This window comes from Salmo salar, chromosome ssa19 (genome assembly GCF_905237065.1).
Source record: "Salmo salar chromosome ssa19, Ssal_v3.1, whole genome shotgun sequence".
Classification (NCBI taxonomy): domain Eukaryota; kingdom Metazoa; phylum Chordata; class Actinopteri; order Salmoniformes; family Salmonidae; genus Salmo; species Salmo salar.
The window spans coordinates 10,270,142-10,295,141 of record NC_059460.1 but is presented as its reverse complement, the minus strand read 5'-3'; the positions used below and the strand labels follow the sequence as shown (position 1 = coordinate 10,295,141).

Sequence of the window (25,000 nt, the reverse complement as noted above, 5' to 3'; positions counted from 1 at the left end):
AACACACTCTTTATTTAATCAAAAACACACATCTTAATACATCTAGACGTTCCGCTAGCGGAACACCTGCTCCAATATCCAATGATGGGCATGGCGCGAATGACAAATTCCTCTAAAATACAAAAACTTAAATTTTTCAAACATATGACTATTTCACAGCATTTTAAAGAAAAGACTCTCCTTTATCTAACCACACTGTCCGATTTCAAAAAGGCTTTACAGCGAAAGCAAAACATTAGATTATGTCAGCAGAGTACCCAGCCAGAAATAATCAGACACCCATTTTTCAAGCTAGCATATAATGTCACAAAAAACAAAACCACAGCTAAATGCAGCACTAACCTTTGATGATCTTCATCAGATGACACACCTAGGACATTATGTTATACAATACATGCATGTTTTGTTTAATCAAGTTCATATTTATATCAAAAACCAGCTTTTTACATTAGCATGTGACGTTCAGAACTAGCATACCCCCCGCAAACCTCCGGTGAATTTACTAAATTACTCACGATAAACGTTCACAAAAAACATAACAATTATTTTAAGAATTATACATACAGAACTCCTTTGTGCAATCAAGGTGTCCGATTTTAAAATAGCTTTTCGGTGAAAGCACATTTTGCAATATTCTGAGTAGATAGCCCAGCCATCACGGCAAGCTATTTAGACACCCAGCAAATGTAGCACTCATCAAAGTCAGATTTACTATAAGAAAAATGTTATCACCTTTGCTGTCTTCGTCAGAATGCACTCCCAGGACTGCTACTTCAATAACAAATGTTGGTTTGGTTCAAAATAATCCATAGTTATATCCAAATAGCGGCGTTTTGTTCATGCGTTCAAGACACTATCCGAAGTGTAAATAAGGGTCACGAGCATGGCGCATTTCGTGACAAAAGATGTCTAAATATTCCATTACCGTACTTCGAAGCATGTCAACCGCTGTTTTAAATCAATTTTTATGCCATTTTTCTCATAAAAAAGCGATAATATTCCGACCGGGAATATGCGTTTAGGTAAACAGACGAAAGAAAACAAAGCATGAGGTTGACTCGGGCATGCGCCTGAGTCTCACAGTACTGTAACCAGCCACTATCCAAACTCGCTACTTTTTTTCAGCCAGAGCCTGCAAAGCCACGATTCAGCTTTTTGCCGCCTTCTGAGAGCCCATGGGAGCCGTAGGAAGTGTCACGTAACAGCAGAGATCCTCTGTAATGGATAGAGATAATCAAGAAGGGCAAGAAATTGTCAGACAGGGCACTTCCTACATGGAATCTTCTCAGGTTTTGGCCTGCCAAATGAGTTCTGTTATACTCACAGACACCATTCAAACAGTTTTAGAAACTTTGGAGTGTTTTCTGTCCAAAGCTAATAATTATATGCATATTCTAGTTTCTGGGCAGGAGTAATAATCAGATTAAATCGGGTACGTTTTTTTATCCGGCTATGAAAATACTGCCCCCTAGCCATAACAGGTTAACTACAAACTGATTTGTAGTAGAACCTGACACAGAAGCAAGATGAGTATTCTAGTCCTATGCAGTGGGTTCAGTGTTTTAGAAGTCAAGGATGAGTGCTTAGCAGGGGAATGAGGAGGTAATGGGGAGACATTATGTAGATTATGAGAGGAGAGCTGCAGCCAAGTAGACAGCATTGAATAAGACATTAAAACAAACCACCGCAACCACTCAACAGGGAACCTTCTATCTAAATACATTATTGAAAAGAGACACGGAAAAGTATGTCTCAGTGTGTGTATGTGTGTGTGTATACAGTCACACAGTTGTGTATGTGTGGACAAAACATTAAGAACACCTGCTCTTTCCATGACATAGACTGACCAGGTGAATCCAGGTGAAAGCTATGATCCCTTATTGATGTCACTTGTTAAATCCACTTCAGTCAGTGTAGATGAAGGGGAGGAGACAGGTTAAAGAAGGATTTTTAAGCCTTGAGACAATTGAGACATGGATTGTGTATGTGTGCCATTTAGAGGGTGAATGGACAAAACAACAGATTTAAATACCTTTGAACGGGGTATGGTAGTAGGTGCCAGGCGCAACGGTTTGTGTCAAGAACTGCAACACAACTATGGGAAGCATTGGAGTCAACATGGGCCAGCATCCCTGTGGAACGCTTACGACACCTTGTAGAGTCCAACTCAATATTAGGAAGGCATTCTTAATGTTTTGTACACTCAGTGTATGTGTGTGTTTACAGTATTGTACTAGTTTGTGCAGAAACGGAGAGAGAAAGAGAGAGACTTAATATCAATGGCCTGAGAAATGGAAGTATCTGTGTGTGTGTTTGCACACCTGTGTGTCAGTATACACTACTTGATCAGAAGTCTGCTCGTCGAACATCTCATTCCAAAATCATGGGCATTAATATGGAGTTGTTCCCCCCTTTGCTGCTATAACAGCCTCCACTCTATTGGAAAAGCTTTCCACTAGATGTTGGAACATTACTGCAGGGACTTGCTTCCATTCAGCCACAAGAGCATTAGTGAGGTCGGGCACTGATTTTGGGCGATCACGCCTGGCTCGCAGTCGGTGTTCCAAAGGGCTTCAATGAGGTTGAGGTCTGTGCCAGACAAGTTCTTCCAAATTGATCTTGGCAAACCATTTCAGTATGGACCTGGCTTTGTGCACAGGGACATTGTCATGGTGAAACAGAAAAGGGCCTTCCCCAAACTGTTGTCACAAAGTTGGAAGTACAGAATCGTCTAGAATGTAATTGTATGCTATAGCATTAAGATTTCCCTTCACTAGAACTAAGGGGCCTAGTCCGAACCATGAAAAACAGCCCCAGACCATTAGTTCTCCTCTACCAAACTTTACAGTTGGCACTATGCATTCTGGCAGGTAGCTTTCTCCTGGCATCCGTCAAACCCATATTCGTCTGTTGGACTGCCAGATGGTGAAGCATGATTCATCACTCCAGAGAGTCCAATGGCGGTGAGCTTTACATCACTCCAGCCGACTCTTGGCATTACACATGGTGATATTAGGCTTGTGTGCGGCTTCTCGGCCATGGAAACCCATTTCATGAAGCCTACCACTTTGCGGCTGAGCCATTGTTGCTCCTAGACGTTTCCACTTCACAATAACAGCACTTACAGTTGACCGGGGCAGCTCTAGCAGGGCAGAATATTTTTTTTTTTTAACTCTTCAGTAAGGCCATTCTTCTGCCAATGTTTGTCTATGGAGATTGCATGGCTGTGTGCTCGAATTATTCACCTGTCAGCAACGTGTATGGCTGAAATAGCCGAATCCACTAATTTGAAGGGGTGATGTAGTGTGTCTCCCCTCACAATCCACTGAAAGTCAAATGTTCCTCTGCCTCCACAATCTAAAGGGATTCTTTCAGATAACACGTTCCTTTGAGACCCATTGATTGAATTGGGAGAGGTTTATGGGCCTTGAACAGCGGTTCGTCTGATGGAACGTGGATTCACCTTGGATCATGGGCCGTCACAAGGACATTACCAAATCCTTTCACACTTGTAAAAATGTTTTTTATGTCGGACATTTTAATTTTCCTCATATGTAGCCTATAGGTCAAGGACGAACTGAATTGGAAATGTTGTGTTCATGAAAAGACAGAGAGAGGGAGAGGTTAGAGAGAGTGTGTGTGTGTATGGGGAGAGCAATGTATGTATGATGTTGTGATCAAGGACAGATCAGATCTAAACACAGACACACACACTGCTCTTTCCTCTGTGTGTGTGTGTGTGTGTGTGTGTGTGTCTTCAGCTCTTTGGTGGTAATGTCCTGGTAACCTAGCAGGCGCAGTCCCTCTGTGGCCATCCTACATGCTAAACACACGGCTATCACCATGGTGACCAATCCAGAGAGAGGACACACCTGGCTGTTAGCTTCTGTTAGCAGGGAGGTGTGTTTGTGTGCATCCCCCACCCCCACACAACATACCTTGTCCACTTATTATTGTTGAGGTGACCAGCTGTGTGTTCTGAGTGTCAGACAACCAATTATACAGCTTGATATTATATACAGTAATTATACTCACTGGAACACCCTACTCCCACTCCCTTTCTCTTTTTCCCTCCCCCCACCCACCCACTCTCTCTGTCTCAGCCCCACCCCCTCCTTTCCCTCCTACAGTGTTCCTTGCCGTGGCTCCTCCTTTCCCTCCTACAGTGTTCCTTGCCGTGGCTCCTCCTTTCCCTCCTACAGTGTTCCTTGCCGTGGCTCCTCCTTTCCCTCCTACAGTGTTCCTTGCCGTGGCTCCTCCTTTCCCTCCTACAGTGTTCCTTGCCGTGGCTCCTCCTTTCCCTCCTACAGTGTTCCTTGCCGTGGCTCGTCCTTTCCCTCCTACAGTGTACCTTGCCGTGGCTCCTCCTTTCCCTCCTACAGTGTTCCTTGCCGTGGCTCCTCCTTTCCCTCCTACAGTGTTCCTTGCCGTGGCTCCTCCTTTCCCTCCTACAGTGTTCCTTGCCGTGGCTCCTCCTTTCCCTCCTACAGTGTTCCTTGCCGTGGCTCCTCCTTTCCCTCCTACAGTGTTCCTTGTCGTGGCTCCTCCTTTCCCTCCTACAGTGTTCCTTGCCGTGAATCTTTCTGTGAATCATTATTCTCACCTTTCCGTTCTCTGTTCACAATGCTAACTTGCTACCTGTGATTTCCTCTCTAGGGGCATTTTCACGTCACACATTTCGACAGAGCCAGTGGGTCACGTCGGTTCAGACTGTACTTTTACAGAAAAAAAAATCATAATATATTTAATATGCCATTTAGCAGACGCTTTTTTCCGAAAGCGACTTACGGTAGTGCGTTCATAAATGTTGGAATGGGTGGCCCCAGTGGGAATCGAACCCGCGATGACTCTACATCTGATCTTATGTGTGTCTGTCTGTGAAGAGGCTGGTTCACGTTGCCATGCTTCCTACCACAGCACTTACTGTAGGGGCCATGTCCACATTCACCAAATTGAAAAATGTATTTTAAATGATTTCAAATAAGTCACATTTTTCCCTTGTATATACGTATGGCATTGACAGTGATGGATGGCTAATCTCTCTGCGCCTCTTCATGGCTATAGAGTCTATATTATATTATAGACTAATACAGTTGAAACAAATGAGTAGAGCTGCTGCTATCAGACGTGAAGTCATCAGGGACCCGACGGCGGCTCAATATTAATTACTGCTGAGGATTAATTCATGTGACATTGTCATCTTCGTTCGCTCCAATCTACAGTATAATTGTATGAGATGATCACCTCGATGAGTTCAAACGAGACAGACTGTGAAGTCAAATTAAATGTTAAAATACTGTGATTAGAAATGAGCTATTCACAAATTGCGGGTCGCTTTGCCACTAAACAATTTATAATTGCAGACTAGCGCTGTCAATGTCAAACTCAAACTCTTTTGATGCACTGTTTTGAAATGTAAAATGTTGTTCTCTTTTCCAGAAATTCAAGTTAGAATCTAGCTATATGCTTAGAATATGTGTACAACGCCCATTTATATAAATATACAGAGATGTTCTTTTTCTGGGTTTATTGTAGTCTCTGGATATTTATATAAATGGGCGTTGTACACATATTCTAAGCATATAGCTAGATTCTAACTCACATTTTGGAAAAGAGAGCAAAGCTTGACACAACTGTGGGAAACATTGGAGTCAACATGGGCCAGAATCCCTGTGGAACGCTTTCGACACCTTGTAGAGTCCATGCCCCGATGAACTGAGGCTGTTCTGAGGGCAAAAGATCAGCAGAAAAGACTGTATAAAATAAATAATACAAATACTGAGGTATATTGCATGCTCAAAATTACAATATTTTGTACTAATACAATAAACTTTTGTATTAGTACAAAATAATCGAATTTTGAGCATATTTCTATAATTTATTTTATACATCTTTATTTTTGTTCATCTTTATCAAAGGTGCCAATTCACTCCAATTGGCTCGTAGAGAGAGAATATCAGCATCACTTTTATTCACCAAGTACTGTACATTTACACATACTCAGAATTTTACTTGGTGGTATGGTGCTGCTAGTGATAGATAACATTTAACGTTAGAGACAGAACGAAGTTTCCACAAATTATATACAACTAGGTAGAGTGATCATAGAGCTAGCTATAAGAGAATTAGCAGATATACAAATATACAGTGAGTGTACGGTTGATATACAGTGAGTATACGGTTGATATACAATGGGTTGATATACAGTGGGTATACGGTTAATATACAGTGGGTATATGGTTGATATACAGTGGGTATACTGTTGATATACAGTGTACAAATTTACAGTATCAGTATGAATATATATAAATGCAAAGAGATGAACAGAGTAACGCAGTACAGTGCAGTTATTTAGAGTACAGTTCAGAGATGGCTTGATGCAGTGTGCAGCATAGAGTGCATAGTCCTTTGGTCTCTATGGGCCAGATGGCCGGTTGGTGAGGGCCACCGCCCGGGGGAAGAAACTTTTCAGGTGGCGGGAGGTTTTGGTCATGAGTGACATGAACTGCCTGCCAGAAGGGAATTTTTGGAGGAGGGGGTGCGAGGGGTGACGATGATCTTTCTTGCCCTGGAGTCTTGCAGTACCTGGATAAGGGCAGGTGGCAGGCAATGACCCTCTCTGCAGACCGGACAATGCTTTGCAGTTTGTCGTTGCAGCGGGCAGACACAGACCCAAACCGGACTGTGATGAAGGATGTGAGGATAGACTCAACGATTGATGCGTAAAACTTTGGAGTTTTTTCAACTGCCGCAAGTAGTACATCCACTGCTCTGCCTTCTTGGTGATGCTGTCCTCCCACTTGAGGTTGCCGTAGATGATGGCCCCCAGGGATTTGAATGATTTAGCCGCGCTAACAGCTGAGCCGTCAATCTAGAGGGGTAGAGATGGTGAAGGGACGTTTTCTGAAGTCAACCACCATTTCGATGGTTTTGTCTGTGTTGAGTTCTGGGTTATTTTGACTGCACCAGGCCACTAGTCGGTCGACCTCTCCACGGTACATTGCTGTCGGTGATGAGACCGACCAGAGTGGTTTAATCTTTAAACTTGACTATGCGTTGTTGGAGGTGCATTCATTGGGTGTAGAGTAGAGGTGAGTGCACACATCCTTGAGGTGCTCCGGTGTTGAGGGATAATAATTGTATGGAGATTTCAGGTTAGATAACATCAGAGCAATGAATAATGTACAGTTCCTCATGGAGGGAATATGTGTGTGTGTGTGTGTTGGTGTGTGAGTGAGTGGTTGTGTGTGTGTGTGTGTGTGTGTGTGTGTGTGCGTGTACATATTCATGTTTATTTCTATGTGGTTATTTGTTCATAGTTTGTGATCCAAAGAGTACAGTATGTAGCATATGGAAGCACCAGTGGCGAAGTAATCATGGATTATAATAGATTTTAGTTAGAACGGTCCTCCTGCTAGCTCTCAGATTGCTTTATGTTTTATGGCAGAACTCATCTAGTTGCATAGTACAGATGTATCCAATAGGGCTCAGTAGACTATGGTTGTGTGATGAGGAACCTGAGACCTAAAGACTTGTATTATCTCCCACAACCAATGCTTAGACTGAAGCTCAGTGGGATAATTCAATTTTGAGGCACACAGATTAATTGTTGTGGTCCTCGACTCTGTAATTACTATAGTGGGTAGACTTTCTCGTACTCTCTACAAAGAAATCAGGCTGATCTGTATCAGTGTCTCAGTCATCCAGCAGTTCACTGGCCTTTATAATCAGCAGAAAACAAATTTTGCTGCTCTGAAATACTGTTTTAATACCCAGACCTCAATAAGACTATTGATATATATGATGTTTATTCCTCCTTTGTGTGTGAGTGTGTGTGTGTGTGTGTGTGTGTGTGTGTGTGTGTGTGTGTGTGTGTGTGTGTGTGTGTGTGTGTGTGTGTGAGTGTATATCTTTCTCCTGTTCTCACCCCTCTCTCTCTCTCACTCTCTTTCTCTCTCTCTCTCTCCCTCTCTCTCACACCCTCACCCTCTCTCACTCCCTCACTCCATCCCTCTCTCCCATCTCTCTCTCTATCGATGTTCTGTCTGTGTAATGCCAGTCGTGACAGGCTTGATTTGCAGACTGGTTAAATGAACGCCGTCTCAGGGTCATGACGGGAGGAGAGAAATTCAAATCTCCTTTTCCGTGTCACAGCAGCAGTCCGATGTGGAGGGGGAGAAAGCTTCTCTCTGCTGGCTGCTTGTCAGGCTGTCTGCTACCAAGTTTACTTTTCTAACATTGTAAAAGTTTAAAGTCATGTGAATGAATTGGAAAGGCAACATATAAAATAACAATATCAGATCTCTCCCATTCATGTGATGTTAAATCACCTCAACATTATAGACCACTTTTGGAGGTCTGAAAATGTCCAGAAAACTTTGATTTGGAAGTAATCTATCACTTTACTGTAACCGTATGATACCGTGATAGAGCTACTGTAGTATAAGCAGATTAAATGAAGCGGTGTTGCTTTTATGAGGCTTTATTCATTCAATACATCCATGCTTTGAGTGTCAGGAACAGTGTCCTTTCCTTGTCTTTAGAAGCTGAATTCTCTGTCCTTGTCCTCTCTGTCCTTCACCATCCACTCTCTGTGCTAATTTCTGATTACTCAGCTTGGAAGCAGATATTTCAAACATTCATAATACCCGCCTGTGTGTGTGCGTGAATTTTTGTGTGTGTGTCAGTGTGTCAGTGTCTGCTAGTTGACCCCTGTATACCGTGTAATCCTGGACAAGGCCGTTTGGGGGAAATCTATGAGCGCTGCCAGTAAACACTCACAGCAGGGGGGAGCCTGCACACACACACACACACACACACACACACACACACACACACACACACACACACACACACACACACACACACACACACACACACACACACACACACACACACACACACACACACACAGAGCATATCCGATTAGGGCATCTGGCTGTGGCCCTGTTCCAGTCTCAGTGTAAAGTCACCCCAGTAAGGCTGTAGTACAGATTGTCTATTACCCTTTAACCAGTCACTGAAGAGCTATGCCCTCTACACAGTCAGCTCAATACTGGAAAAGAGACTCCATTCACTCAGTATCAGGGATATCTTTTCTTCCCACTAACATTTTCTTCTAATGGTGGTGCCAGTTTTCATAGTGAAAGTTGATGTAGAGACACTGTCTCTAGTGTTAGGTCGTTCCTCGACCATGAGGCTCAACGTGAGGTGTGGGGTCTCTCCTTATGCTTCTGCCTGATGATGATGATGGATGGTTTTGGAATGAATATTTTATACTTTTATCGATTTCTAGAATCCAACCATTATTAAAACCACTGTGACCTTCATCAGAATGTCCCTGAGGGGAATTATTATTAGAGCATGTATATGGCTACCAAACTAGTCCAGAGCAGATCTAAGACAGAGCAGAAGTTTTGTTTCGTCTGAAGTGTTAAAGGCCCAGTGCAGTCAAAAACATGATTTCCTGTGTTTTATATATATTTCCTCACTATGTTGGAATAATACCGTGAAATTGTGAAAATGATGATAATGCCCTTTTAGTGAAAGAGCTGTTTGAAAAGACCACCTGAAATTTCAGCCTGTCGTGGTGAGATGGCGTTTTGGCCTATGTTACTTAAAAGCCCATCTCAGAGGAAGTTGCCACACCTACATGTATTTCGAGTAATTCCTGTCCTAGAGTGAAAATTCTAATTTAGGTTCCACCTCAAAGACTGACACAGGCTGCTAATACATATTCAGAAATTGGGGGTATGAACGTTGTGGTGATTTCCACACGTAGCAGAGAAATAACAATAAAAAGGCCACTGACTGACAGCTGTCAGTGTAACAAGCTAGCATGCTAACCAGGGCCAGCTCTAGCCTTTTGGGGGCCATAAGCGAGAATTGGGGGCCCTAAGCATGACTGTCAGTGACTGACATAACAAGAGACAAATTGCTGATGCACAATCAAATTTCGAACTTGCACCTTGTGTATTCTGCTATTCTGAGTTCCTAAAAAAATAACTTTTTTGGGGGGGGGGGGTTAAAGGCCCTAAGCGACAGCTTATGTCATTCATGCCGGCCCTGATGCAAACCTTAGCTAGCTAATGAAAGTTATTTGAGCACCAAAAAAAGTACAACAGCCGACCTGCCAAGAGATTAGTTTTTATGAACTGTTTACATGTTGAGGGTTGTCATTTGATAATTCCAGTGAAACTGTGTCGAATATGATCAAATAGCTACAGTGCCTTCAGAAAAAATTCATACCCCTTGTCTTATTCCACATTTTGTTGTGCTACAGCCTGAATTCAAAATATATTAAATAGATTTTTTTTTAAAACACAATAACCCTTAATGACAAAGTGAAAACATGTTTTAGGAATGTTTTCCAAATTTATTGAAAATGAAATACAGAAATCTCTCATTTACAAAAGTATTCACACACCTGAGTCAATATATGCTATCAGCTTTGGCAGTGATTACAGCTGTGTCTTTCTGGGTAAGTCTCTAAGAGCTTTGCAATTGTCAAATTGGTTGTTGATCATTGCTAGACAGCTATTTTCAAGTCTTGCCATAGATTTTCAAGACAATTTAATTCAAAACTATAACTAGGCCACTCAGGAACATTCAATGTCGTCTTGGTAAGCAACTCCAGTGTATATTTCACTTTGTGTTTTCGGTTCTTTTCCTGCTGAATGGTGAATTTATCTCCCAGTGTCTGTTGGATAGAAGACTGAACCAGGTTTTCCTCTAGGATTTTGCCAGTGCTTACAGTAGCTCTATTCCGTTTCTTTTAATTAAAAAAATACTGCTGATGACAAGCATACCCATAACATGATGCAGCGACCACCATGCTTGAAAATATAAATAGTGGCACTCAGAGATGTGTTGTGTTGGATTTGCCCCAAACATAACGCTTTGTATTCAGGACATAAAGTTTCTTTCTTTACCAAATTTTTTGCTGTTTTACTTTAGTGCCTTATTTCCAAGTATTGTGGAGTACCTACAATGTTATTGATCCGTCCTCAGTTTTCTCCTATCACAGCCATTAGCTGAGATCGCACCGACAGACATGGCAGCTCTACTTCTAGCTCCTAAGCAACTTTACAGTATTTGTTTTTTTTGTGTGTTATTTCTTACATTATTAGCCCAGAACGTTTTTGTGTTATTACATACAGCCGGAAATAACTTTTGGATATGGATCCTTTGTTCGCACCCCTCAGGGCAATTCTTAAGATGGCACCGGAAGAAATGGCAACAGTTTTACGGGCGACTAACCAATTGTGCTATTATGTGTAATTTTTTTTGCGTTATTTGTAACTTATTTTGTAGATAACGTTTCTGCAACCGTATCTTACGGCAAAAAAGAGCTTCTGGGTATCAGGACAGCGATCACTCACATGGGATTAGACTAAGATTCTTCCTTCAATCAGGACGCACAAGATGTACTTCAGACACCCGACAAGGCCGAAATCCCCGCTATTGGCAAGAGAAAGAGACGCAGGTATAGAGGACACACGGTGGGGTGCCTCGTAAGGATCCGCCGACGGCAAGTGGGAAATCTGCCCTCACCATCAATATTACTTGCAAACGTACAATCATTGGACCATAAATTAGACGAGATACGATCACCAATATCCTACCAACGTGTCAAGAGTGTGCGCAACTGGTTAACTGAAGTCAGGTGCAGGAGAGCAGAGATGAGTGAACAGGCATACTTTATTTGGCAGAAGGAAAACAGTCAGACGCAACTGCGTAACGACACACAAAGGCAAACGCGAATAGCGCACTCGTCACACAAATAATGTACAGCATACAATACCACGGGTTCCAAACAAGACCCGGCGAAAAACCAGCATGAAGGGTCACACATGACACGTAATGAACAATTACACACACAGACATGGGGGGAACAGAGGATAATATACACATAGAGTGATGAGGGAATGTAAAACAGGTGTGCGGAAAAACAAGGCAAAACAAATGGAAAATGAAAGGTGGAGCAGCGATGGCTAGAAGACCGGTGACGTCGACCGCCGAGCACCGCCCGAACAAGGAGAGGAGCCGAATTTGGCGGGAGTCGTGACACAACGGGACATCAAAAACTGTGACATCTTAAGTTTCACTGAATCGTGGCTGAATGACGACATGGAAAACATTCAGCAAGCGGGATATACGCTGCACCGGCTAGACAGAACATTCCAGTAAGATGAGGGGGGGTGGTCTGTGTATATTTGTAAACAACAGCTGGTGCACGATATCTAAGCAAGTCTCTAGATTTTGTTCGCCTGATAAGCTCTAGACCACACTATTTGCCAAAAGAGTTTTCATCTATATTTGTTGTGGCTGTTTATTTACCACCACAGACGGACGCTGGCACTAACACCGCACTGAGTCAGCTGTATAAGGAAATAAGCAAACAGGAAACCGCTCACCCAGAGGCGGCGCTCCTAGTGGCCGGGGACTTTAATGCAGGGAAACTTAAATCAGTTTTACCTCATTTCTATCAGCATGTTAAATGCTCAACCAGAGGGAAAAAAAATCCAGATCACCTTTACTCCACACACAGAGACACTTACAAAGCGCACCCTCGCCCTCCATTTGGCAAATCTCACCAAAATTCTATCCTCCTGATTTCTGCTTACAAGCTAAAATTAAAGCAGGAAACACCAGTGACTCGGTCTATAAAAAAGTGGTCAGATGAAGCAGATGTTAAACTACAGGACCATCCGATGGCATTGAGGAGTACACCACACGAGTCACTGGCTTTATCAATAAGTGCTTCGAGGATGTCGTCCCCACAGTGACTGTATGTACATACCCCAACCAGAAGCCATGGATTACAGGCAACATTCGCACTGAGGTGCGGGACTCAAGTTGCGGGACTCTAACCCTGAAGCTTATAAGAAATCCTTCTATGCCCTCAGACGAACTATCATACAGGCAAAGCGCCAGTACAGGACTAAGATTGAATCATACTACACTGGCTCCGATGCTCGTCGGATGTGGCAGGGCCTGCAAACTATTACAGACTACAAAGGGAAGCACAGCCGCGAGCTGCCTAGTGACACAAGCCTACCAGACAAGCTAAATCACTTCTATGCTCGCTTCGAGGCAAGCAACACTGAGGCATGCATGAGATCATCAGCTGATCCGGATGACTGTGTGATCATACTCTTCGTAGCCAATGTGAGTAAGACCTTTAAACAGGTCAACATTCAGAAGGCCACTGGGCCAGACGGGTTACCATGATGTGTGCTCCGGGCATGTATTTTCCAACTGGCAGGTGTCTTCACTGACATTTTCAACATGTCCCTGATTGAGTCTATAATACCAACATGCTTCAAGCAGACCACCATAGTCCCTGTGCCCAAGAGCACTAAGGTAACCTGCCTAAATGACTACCGACCCGTAGCACTCACGTCCGTAGCCATGAAGTGCTTTGAAAGGTTGGTAATGGCTCACATCAACACCATTATCCCAGAAACCCTAGACCCACTCAAATTTGCATACCGCTCAAACAGATCCACATATGATGCGATCTCTATTGCAATCCACGCTGCCCTTTCACACCTGGACAAAAGGAACACCTACTTGAGAATGCTATTCATTGACTACAGCTCAGCGTGCAACACCATAGTACCCTCGAAGCTCATCACTAAGCTAAGGATCCTGGGACTAAACACCTCCCTCTGCAACTGGATCCTGGATATCCTGACGTGCCGCCCCCAGGTGGTGAGGGTAGGTAGCAACAGATCTGCCACGCTTATCCTCAACACTAGAGCCCCTCAGGGGTGCATGCTCGGTCCTCTCCTGTACTCCCTGTTCACCCACGACTGCATGGCCAGGCACGATTCCAACACCATCATTATGTTTGCCGATGACACAACAGTGGTAGGCCTGATCACCGACAACAACAAGACAGCCTATAGGGAGGAGGTCAGAGACCTGGCCGGGTGGTGCCAGAATGACAACCTATACCTCAATATGATCAAGACAAAGGAGATGATTGTGGACTACAGGAAAAGGAGGACCGAGTATGCCCCCATTCTCATCGATGGTGCTGTAGTAGAGCAGGTTAAAAGCTTCAAGTTCCTTGGTGTCCACATCACCAACAAAGTAGAATGGTCCAAACACACCAAGACAGTCTTGAAGAGGGTACGACAAAACCTATTCCCCCTTAGGAGACTGAAAAGATTTGGCATGAGTCCTCAGATCATCAAAAGGTTCTACAGCTGCAATATTGTGAGCATCCTGACCGGTTGCATCGTTACCTGGTACGGCAACTGCACTGCCTCCGACCGCAAGGCACTACAGAGGTTAGTGTGTACGGCCCAGTACATCACTGGGGCTAAGCTGCCTGCCATCCAGGACCTCTACACCAGGCGGTGTCAGAGGAAGGCCCTAAAAATTGTCAAAGACCCCAGACACCCCTGTCATAGACTTTTCTCTCTGCTTTCGCATGGCAAGTGGTACCGGAGAGTCTAGGACCATAAGGCTTCTCAACAGCTTTAACCTCCAAGCCATAAGACTCCTGAACAGGTAATCAAATGGCTACCCAGACTATTTGTGTTGTGTCCTGCCACTCCCTCTCCACCAACCCCTCTTTTACGCTGCTGCTACTCTCTGTTTATCATCTGTGCATAGTCACTTTAACTATATATTCACATACATTTTACCTTAACTAGCCTGACTAACCGGTGCCACCACACATTGGCTATCCGGACTATTTGCATTGTGTCCAGCCAACCCTCTACTATTTGCATTGTGTCCCGCCAACCCTCTCTTTGACGCTGCTGCTACTCTCTGTTTGTCATCTATGCATAGTCACTTTAACTATACCTACATGTACATATTACCTCAATTAGCCCGACTAACCGGTGCCCCCGCACATTGACTCTGTACTGGTACCACCTGTATATAGCCTCGCTACTGTTATTTTCACTGTCATTTTACTGTTTTACTGTTTTGTATTTCTTTACTTATCTGTTGTTTACCTAATACTTATTTTTTACATGAAAATTGCACTGTTGGTTAGGGCTTGTAAGTAAGCATTTCACTGTAAGGTCTACACCTGTTGTATTCCGTGCATGTGACAAATAACCTTTTATTTGATTTTAATTTAACTTATCTGCTCCGAGATGCCGCCGGAGAAAAGGTATTCGGAGTGGACTTCTAGTCCGACTCAGGAGGTGGGTACACCATCCACTGCTTCAGAGTATATTACTCGCTAATGTTCAGTCTCTGGACAATAATGTAGACGAGCTCAGGGTGAGGATCTCCTTCCAGAGAGTCATCAGAGACTGTAACGTACTCTGTTTCACGGAGTCATGACTCTCTCCGGATATACTGTCCCCGTCCATACAGCCATCAGGGTTCTCAGTACATAGCTCAGACAGTAATTAAGATCTTTCTGGGAAGAAGAAAGGTGGTGGTGTATGTTTCATGATTAGCTACCACCCGGTTACTCAACCCTGCACCTTAGAGGCTGCTGTCCTATATTCATAGCCATGGAATCACTGGTCACTTTAATAATGGAACACTAGTCACTTTAATAATGTTTACATACTGCTTTACTCATTTCATATGTATATACTGTGTTCTATTCTACTGCATTTTAGACAATGCCACTCCGACATTGCTCGTCCTAATATTTATATATTTCTTAATTCCATTATTTTACTTTTAGATTTGTGTGTATTGTTGTGAATTTAGCTACACCCGCAATAACATCTGCTCAATATGTGTATGTGACCAATACAATTTGATTTGATTTGAACTTTGTAACTGTTTTAAAGTCACCATTGGCCTCATGGTGAAATCCCTGAGAGGTTTCCTTCCCCTCTGGCAACTGAGTTAGGAAGGACGGCTGTATCTTTTTGTAGTGACTGGGTGTATTTGATACACCATCCAAAGTGTAATTAACCATGCTCAAAGGGATATTCAATGTCTGCTTTTTTTTTTACCCATCTACCAATCGTCACCCTTCTTTGCGAGGCATTGGAAAACCTTCCTGGTCTTTGTGGTCAAATCTGTGTATGAAATTCACTGCTTGACTGAGGGACCTTACAGATAATTGTATGTGTGGGTTATAGAGGTGAGGTAAAACATTATGTTTAACAGTGTTATTGCACACAGTCCATGCAACGTATTATGTGACTTCTTAAGCACATTTTTACTCCTGAACTTATTTTAGCTTGAAATAACAAAGGGGTTGAAAACTTATTGGCTCAAGACATTTCAGCTTTTCATTTTGAATTCATTTGTAAACATTTTAATTGTGGGCTGTAGGCCTCCAGTGACACTAAATCTAAATTCAATACATTTTAAATTCAGGCTGTAACACAACAAAATGTGGAAAAATGTGTGTGAATCTGTAACGGTCGTCGTATATAGTGGACCAAGGCGCAGCGGGTTGAGTGATCATCTTAACTTTATTTAGAACACTTACCAAAACAAAACAAGAAAACGATCAAACGAACAGTATCGCAGGCTAACCCACAGCAGTGCAACAACAGCTTCCCACAAGGGACAGGTGAAAACAGGGCTACCTAAGTATGACTCTCAATCAGCAACAACGATGTACAGCTGTTCCTGATTGAGAGCCATACCAGGCCAACACAAAGAAATACACAACATAGATAGAGCATAGAAATACACAACATAGACTATAACCAAAACCCCGGAATACTCTAAACAAACACCCCTCTACATAAACACATATATCAACAAACCCCGAACCACATAAAACAAACACCCCCCTGCCATGTCCTGACCAAACTACAATAACAAATAACCGCTTTACTGGTCAGGACGTGACAGAATCCTTTCTGATGGAACTGTAAATACTTTGTTCTCTCTGTTTTCATTTCAGCCAGCTAGCTATATATCTATCAATTAATTATATAAATTGCAGCTGCAAATCTGCCATATAAATAGAAAGAATATAAGCTCTGGTAATATGGATAGCCTAACTATTGAAGCAATGGGCAGGTTCGTTTTGCATGGCCCGGTGCCCCGGATGAGTGGAGATTTCTCTTTAGGATCAATTCAATGGTTGAAAATTAGCAAACTCTGCACATCCGGGGTACCGGGCCATGGGAAAACGAATTTGCCGAAAAAGTTAGTGATCAGAACCACTCATCTTGTGGTGACGGGGGAGCATCACCGCAGTCAAAACTTCATTTGATCACATGATTTTTGTAAAGTTCATGCAATTCGGACACATTTTTTGGCAGGTTTGAAAAGTTGATATCTGCTGGACTTCCTGTGAGAGGGTCATAGAGGAGCTAAGCTGTCAATCTAACCACAGGTTCAATCTGAGGGGTCCTGCGTGTGTGTGTGTGTGTGTGTGTGTGTGTGTGTGTGTGTGTGTGTGTGTGTGTGTGTGTGTGTGTGTGTGTGTGTGTGTGTGTGTGTGTGTGTGTGTGTGTGTGTGTTTTGGTGTACATGTGTATATGAGGCGTGTGATTGTTGCCCCCAGGCATACTGGTTGCATGCGCCTGTGTGTGTGTGTTTGTGCACCACTGTGTATACAGTATATGCGTGTGTGTGTGTTTGTGCACCACTGTGTATACAGTATATGCGTGTGTGTGTGTTTGTGCACCACTGTGTATACAGTATATGCGTGTGTGTGTGTGTGTTTGTGCACCACTGTGTATACAGTATATGCGTGTGTGTGTGTTTGTGCACCACTGTGTATACAGTATATGCGTGTGTGTGTGTGTGTTTGTGCACCACTGTGTATACAGTATATGCGTGTGTGTGTGTTTGTGCACCACTGTGTATACAGTATATGCGTGTGTGTGTGCGTGTGTGTGTTTGTGCACCACTTTGTATACAGTATATGCCTGTGTGTGTGTTCGTGCACCACTTTGTATACAGTATATGCGTGTGTGTGTGTTTGTGCACCACTGTGTGTACAGTATATGCGTGTGTGTGTGTGTTTGTGCGCCACTGTGTGTACAGTATATGCCTGTGTGTGTTTTTGTGCACCACTGTGATACAATATATGCGTGTGTGTGTGTGCACCACTGTGTATACAGTATATGCCTGTGTGTGTGTTTGTGCACCACTGTGTATACAGTATATGCGTGTGTGTGTGTGTGTTTGTGCACCACTTTGTATACAGTATATGCCTGTGTGTGTGTTTGTGCACCACTTTGTATACAGTATATGCCTGTGTGTGTGTGCACCACTGTGTATACAGTATATGCCTGTGTGTGTGTTTGTGCACCACTGTGTATACAGTATATGCGTGTGTGTGTGTTTGACCATTAGCTTTTGATCTCGTTCACATGGGATCATGGTTCTCTAATCAGGGCATATCTAAATATTCTTTCCCCTCATCCCCTCTCCTTTCCTCTCTCTCTGGTTCTGTTTCATTAGCCATAACACTTTGACAGACAGAGCCCTGGCCTGGCCCTGCATCAGAATCACAGCTGTACCTGCTAATCACCAACCCTGCCCCCACATGCAGCTAAGCACACCCAGCCTGAATGCTAATACTGAATGCTAACGCTATAGCGCTGTAGTTAGCATATAGTATGCTAATCAAATCAAATCAAAGTTTATTTGTCACGTGCTCCGAATACAACAGGTGTAGACCTTACAGTGAAATGCTTACTTACAGGCTCTAACCAATAGTGCAAAAAATGTGTTAGGTGAACAATAGGTAAGTAAAGAAATAAAACAACAGTAAAAAGACAGGCTATATACAGTAGCGAGGCTATAAAAGAAGTGAGGCTACATACAGACACCGGTTAGTCAGGCTGATCATTTGTGCCTATATGCTCAGGGACATCTAGTATCAGCGTTGTACCTGGTTCCACGAAGGGGCAAAAGGGGGCATAGCCCCCTCAGTTGAAACTTGTGCACCCTCAGTTTTAGTTCTATGTCCCTGTATAAAAATATGTCCCTGTATAAAAATGATTGAGTGACAGGTTGGAGCAAAATCTGTATCTCCGCTGCGCTGTGTCAGCACAATGGACAATGTGTGTAGGGGGGCTATGGAAAGCCACTGGGGCGCAGGGTTTCTGTTAGCGGGATATTGCTGGCTTTTGGCATGATAAAATAAATGAAAAGCCAATAAATAAAATTGTACCCAGCCAAATTGTCCGGGTCTGCTCTGCTGCATAGGAGAGAGAAAGCGAGAGAGGAGCCTTGGCCTAGGCTACTTAGTGTTGATTGCAAAGGTGGAGGCCTTTTTCATTGAAATAAAATGAAAGAGTATGCCTATAGCGAAAAGCCTACAAGGCAGGGCTCCAGACTGCGACCATTTGGTCACAATTTGCGACCCTTTGACACCTGCTGTGGGAGTAAAATGTTGTTTTTGTTACATTTGTGCGGGCTGCACAGTCATTCACCTCACTAAAAACGTCCTATTTTTTGGAGGCTAAAATCATGATTTGGTCAAAGAGTAAAGTACATTTTCCTCATGATTCCTGTAATGAAAGTGTCTGCCTGACTGCCCCTGTACCTGTTTCACTGGGGCCTGCTGCTATGTCGAGCGAGCCACTCTCTCGCTTAAGGAAAAATACAAATGTTCTGATTGTATAACATTTTTTCATCCAATTGCTGGGAACACACAGCTGTCCTGTTGTCACGGATGGGGAGAGGATGTTCTCAGTTTCTGTAGGTATACTTTTAATTTCTCAACTCTCAATTATGAGCTCAATAGCAACTATTTTCCAAAGGTATTTGATATGGCTTTGAGATATGGAGCGTGTGAAATAGGCATTGGCCATTGCGAGTGCATTGGCCTCTGAATGGTAGGCTACAACTACAATGTTTTTTTGGACATTAAATGTACTGTTAGATTAATACATGGCTACTATGAGTGGGTATTATCTTTATAGTTAGGTATCTAGCTAATGTGCTTTGAGTTTCCACTTACTAAGGTGGTGAATTAGCCCCAAATAAATTAGCCTAGGATATTAGAGCACATAAAGATGCAGGAAAATGCATCTTTATTGAACAAAACAAAATAAAAAATTCTGCAGCCCTATTTTAACAGTAAAATATAACAACAATAGCACGACTGTCTACCCACAATGCATGACAATCACTGGATTAGGTTGCACATTAAAATATTTTGAATCACAACATCACAAGATTATGACATAATTTATTGATTCAATACCATCATAGTAGACTATTATAATTTTTAATAAAGCACTGTGAATGACTTTATAAGATGATAGGCCTACAATTTCGTGATTACAATCTTGTCTCATCGCTGCACCTCCCCAACGGGCTCGGGAGAGGCGAAGGTCGAGTCATGCGTCCCCTGAAACATGACCTGCCAAGCCGCGCTTCTTAACACCTGCCCGCTTAACATGGAAGCCAGCTGCACCAATGTGTCGGAGGAAACACTGTTCAACTGACGAACAAAGTCAGCCTGCAGGCGCCCGGCCCGCCACAAGAAGTCGCTAGATGAGCCAAGTAAAGCCCCCCCCGGCTAAACCTCCCCTAACCTGGACGATTGTGCGCAGCCCTGTGGGACTCCCAGTCTTGGCCGGTTCTGACACAGCTTGGGATCGAACCCCAGGCTGTAGTGACGGTGCAACACTGCGATGCGGTGTCTTAGACCGCTGCACCACTAGGGAGGCCCATACAGTAGCTATTTAGGAACTCTTGAAACAATCTAAACATTATCATTTTATTCACACATGAACATTTATTTAGTAGATTTCACGTTTTCCTCTGTCTTCACACCTCCAATAGTGTCCATGCTCACAGGACTTCCGTGAGAACGTCTCAGCCTTGAGATTACCACAGATAAGGTGTGTTTGACCTCGATGGTAGCCCAGAAATGGTCAGCCATCCAAACAATGTCATAAATCATGATTGAGTCATCACGCTGGGCCTCGGCACTGGCAAGTCGCTAGTCGCGAGTATCACCTTCTCTCATTCTTCCACCGCACGCACACACACACACACACACACACACACACACACACACACACACACACACACATAGCATTCACACACATGCATCCTGACACCCCTCCCCACAGACACACACACACACACACACACTCTTTCACCACAAACGCTGCACATACATCACTTTACCCTACCTATACAGTTGAAGTCTAAAGTTTACATACACTTACTTTGGAGTCAAAACTTTGGACTTAAAACTAGTTTATCAACCACTCTTCAAATGTCTTCTCCAATTGACTCAAATGATGTCAATTAGCTTATCAGTAGCTTCTAAAGCCATGACATAATTTTCTGGAATTTTCCAAGCTGTTTAAAGGCACAGTCAACTTAATGTATGTAAACTTCTGACCCACTGGAATTGTGATACAGTGAATTATAAGTGAAAAAATCTGCCTGTAAACAATTGTTGGAAAAATTACTTGTGTCATGTACAAAGTAGATGTCCTAACCGACTTGCCAAAACTATAGTTTGTTGACAAGAAATTTGTGGAGTGGTTGAATTACTCCAACGTAAATTACTCCAACGTAAGTGTATATAAACTTACGACTAAAACTGTATCTACATCAATTACCTCCTACCCCTGCACATCGACTTGGTACTGGTACTCCCTGTATATAGCCATGCTATTTTCTATTCCATCTATATAGCCATGTTATTTTCTACTCCATGTATATAGCCATGTTATTTTCTACTCCCTGTATATAGCCAAGTTATTTTCTATTCCATAAATATAGCCATGTTATTTTCTACTTCCTGTATATAGCCATGTTATTTTCTACTCCCTGTATATAGCCATGTTATTTTCTACTCCCTGTGTATAGCCATGTTATTTTCTACTTCCTATATATAGCCATGTTATTTTCTACTTCCTGTATATAGCCATGTTATTTTCTACTCCCTGTATATAGTCATGTTATTTTCCACTCCCTGTATATAGCCATGTTATTTTCTACTTCCTGTATATAGCCATGTTATTTTCTACTCCCTGTATATAGTCATGTTATTTTCTACTCCCTGTATATAGCCATGTTATTTTCTACTTCCTGTATATAGCCATGTTATTTTCTACTTCCTGTATATAGTCATGTTATTTTCTACTCCCTGTATATAGCCATGTTATTTTCTACTCCCTGTATATAGCCATGTTATTTTCTACTTCCTGTATATAGCCATGTTATTTTCTACTCCCTGTATATAGCCATGTTATTTTCTACTCCCTGTATATAGCCATGTTATTTTCTACTCCCTGTATATAGTCATGTTATTTTCTACTCCTTGTATATAGCCATATTATTTTCTACTCCCTGTATATAGCCATGTTATTTTCTACTACCTGTATATAGCCAAGTTATTTTTAATTCCATCTATATAGCCATGTTATTTTCTACTTCCTGTATATAGCCATGTTATTTTCTACTCCCTGTATATAGCCATGTTATTTTCTACTCCCTGTGTATAGCCATGTTATTTTCTACTTCCTGTATATAGCCATGTTATTCACTACTCCCTGTATATAGCCATGTTATTTTCTACTCCCTGTATATAGTCATGTTATTTTCTACTCCTTGTATATAACCATGTTATTTTATTCGTTATTCACTGTGCCACTATTTCTATTTTATTTTTTATCTTACCTTTAACTCTGCATTGTTGGAAAATGACCCGTGAGTAAGCGTTTCACTGTTAGTCTACACCTGTTGTCTACAAAGCATGTGACAAATACCATTTGATTTGATAGACTGCAGTGGAGGTTGGAATTTTAACTTTATGTTTATTGTGGTATATGTTTATTGTGGTATATGTTTATTGTGGTATAGGATTCAATATAATTCCAATGCAAGAACCCGCAAATTTTTGTTTGACCGATATGTTATTGTTTCTGGGTCAGATGCCAGTGGGATGTTCCTGATGAGAAAACAAGAGTTTAGTTCTCCCCCACTATCTCCCCCACTGTCTCCCCCTGCCTCCACTAGGCCCTCATACAGACCCATGTTAGACAAAGAGGCTGATGTGGGGTCAGACACCAGGGGAATGTTCCTGTCTCTCTCCACTTTCTTCACACTGTCTCCCTCATGTCTTACTCTTTCCATGTATTAGATTTCCCAGATTAATATTGATGCTATCACTCACAGATTTATTTAGCCATGCATGGACAGGTTTCCCCATTACATCACGCCATGCTCAGCATGATGTCTAATGATAGGATCTCAATACATGAGCTACCACACACAGCTCTGTTGGAAGACTCTTACTATAGTGTAGAGGAAATAGATATTTAACATCCCTTCTGTTTCCTATCGATCTGACAAAAGAGAAAATGGAAAGATTGCTCCAGGATGGACAGAACTATTAAGGAGCTCGGGGAGAGTGAGAGCTCCAAGAAAGACCCAGCATTTATCAGTCTAGTGGTCTGGGCTAGTGGAGCTGGAGACAGTGGAGCTTGTTCACATGGGATCATGGTCCTCTAATCAGGGCATATCTAAATCTCGTCTCCTCTCTCCCCTCTCTGGTTCTGTTTCATTAGCCGTAACACTGTAACAGACAGATCCCTGGCCTGGCACTGCATCAGAATCAGAGCTGTACCTGCTAATCACTAACACTGTGACAGACAGAGCCCTGGCCCTGAATCAGAATCAGAGCTGTACCTGCTAATCACCAACACTGCCCCCGCATGCAGCTAAGCACACCCAGCCTGAATGCTAATACTTACACTATAGCGCTGTAGTTAGCATATAGAATGCTAATGTCTATGCTCAGATACATCTAGTATCAGCGCACCCTTACAAGTTAAAATATTGTTGGTAAAAAAATGGAAAATGCAAAAAACAAACCTTCCTCAAACAGGCAACCTTCCAAAAACTTCAAGTGCACTGCTAGGCTTAGGCCTTGGTGATAATTTACTTCCATGTTCCCTCTCTCATCTCTCTACTGTGTTAAATGTAGGGAGGTTATAGCCCTGGCTAGGCCTGAGAGAGGCAGTAGTGTTACTGTATGTCTCCTCCTTAGTGCTCATTCCCTACGGATATCACATTGTTAACGTTAACATGAATATCACATTAACCATAGCCAGGCATGCTGTGGGATAAGCATTCAAATAATTGACTAGCTAGCTATAACTAGTAGTGATGGGGGAAACAATTGATACAGTTACAGTTGAAGTTGGAACTTTACATACACATAGGTTGTAGCCATTAAAACTAGTTTTTCAACCACTCCACAAATTTCTTGTTAACAAACTATAGTTTTGGCAAGTCGGTTAGGAAATCTACTTTGTGCATGACACAAGGAATTTTTCCAACAATTGTTTACAGACAGATTTTTTCACTTATAATTCACTGTATCACAATTCTAGTGGGTCAGAAGTTTACATACACTAAGTTGACTGTGCCTTTAAACAGCTTGGAAAATTCCAGAAAATGATGTCATGGCTTTAGAAGCTTCTGATAGGCTAATTGACATCATTTCAGTCAATTGGAGGTGTACCTGTGGATGTATTTCAAGGCCTACCTTCAAGCTCAGTGCCCCTTTGCTTGAAATCATGGGAAAATCAAAAGAAATCAGCCAAGACATCAAAAAAACATTGTAGACATCCACAAGTCTGGTTCATCCTTGGGAGCAATTTCCAAACACCTGAAGGTACCACGTTCATCTGCACAAACAACAGTACGCAAGTAATAACACCATGCGACCATACAGCCATCATACCGCTCAGGAAGGAGACGCGTTCTATCTCCTAGAGATGAATGTACTTTGGTGTGAAAAGTGCAAATCATTCCCAGAACCTTGGAACCTTGTGAAGATGCTGGAGGAAACAGGTACAAAAGTATCGATATCCACAGTAAAACAAGTCCTATATTGACGTAACCTGAAAGGCCACTCAGCAAGGAAGAAGCCACTGCTCCAAAACCGCCATAAAAAAGCCAGACTACGGTTTGCAACTGCACATGGGAACAAAGATCGTACTTTTTGGAGAAATGGTCTGGTCTGATGAAACAAAAATAGAACTGTTTGGCCATAATGACCATGGTTATGTTTGGAGGAAAAAGGGGGAGGCTTGCATGCCGAAGAACA

General features: G+C 42.5%; 1 protein-coding gene across 2 annotated transcripts in view; it reads left to right on the top strand.

Annotated features, from left to right (window-relative positions):
* Positions 1 to 25,000, top strand: part of LOC106578422 (catenin delta-2) — a 462,724-nt gene that overhangs the window by 37,052 nt on the left and 400,672 nt on the right. The window lies entirely within an intron of this gene.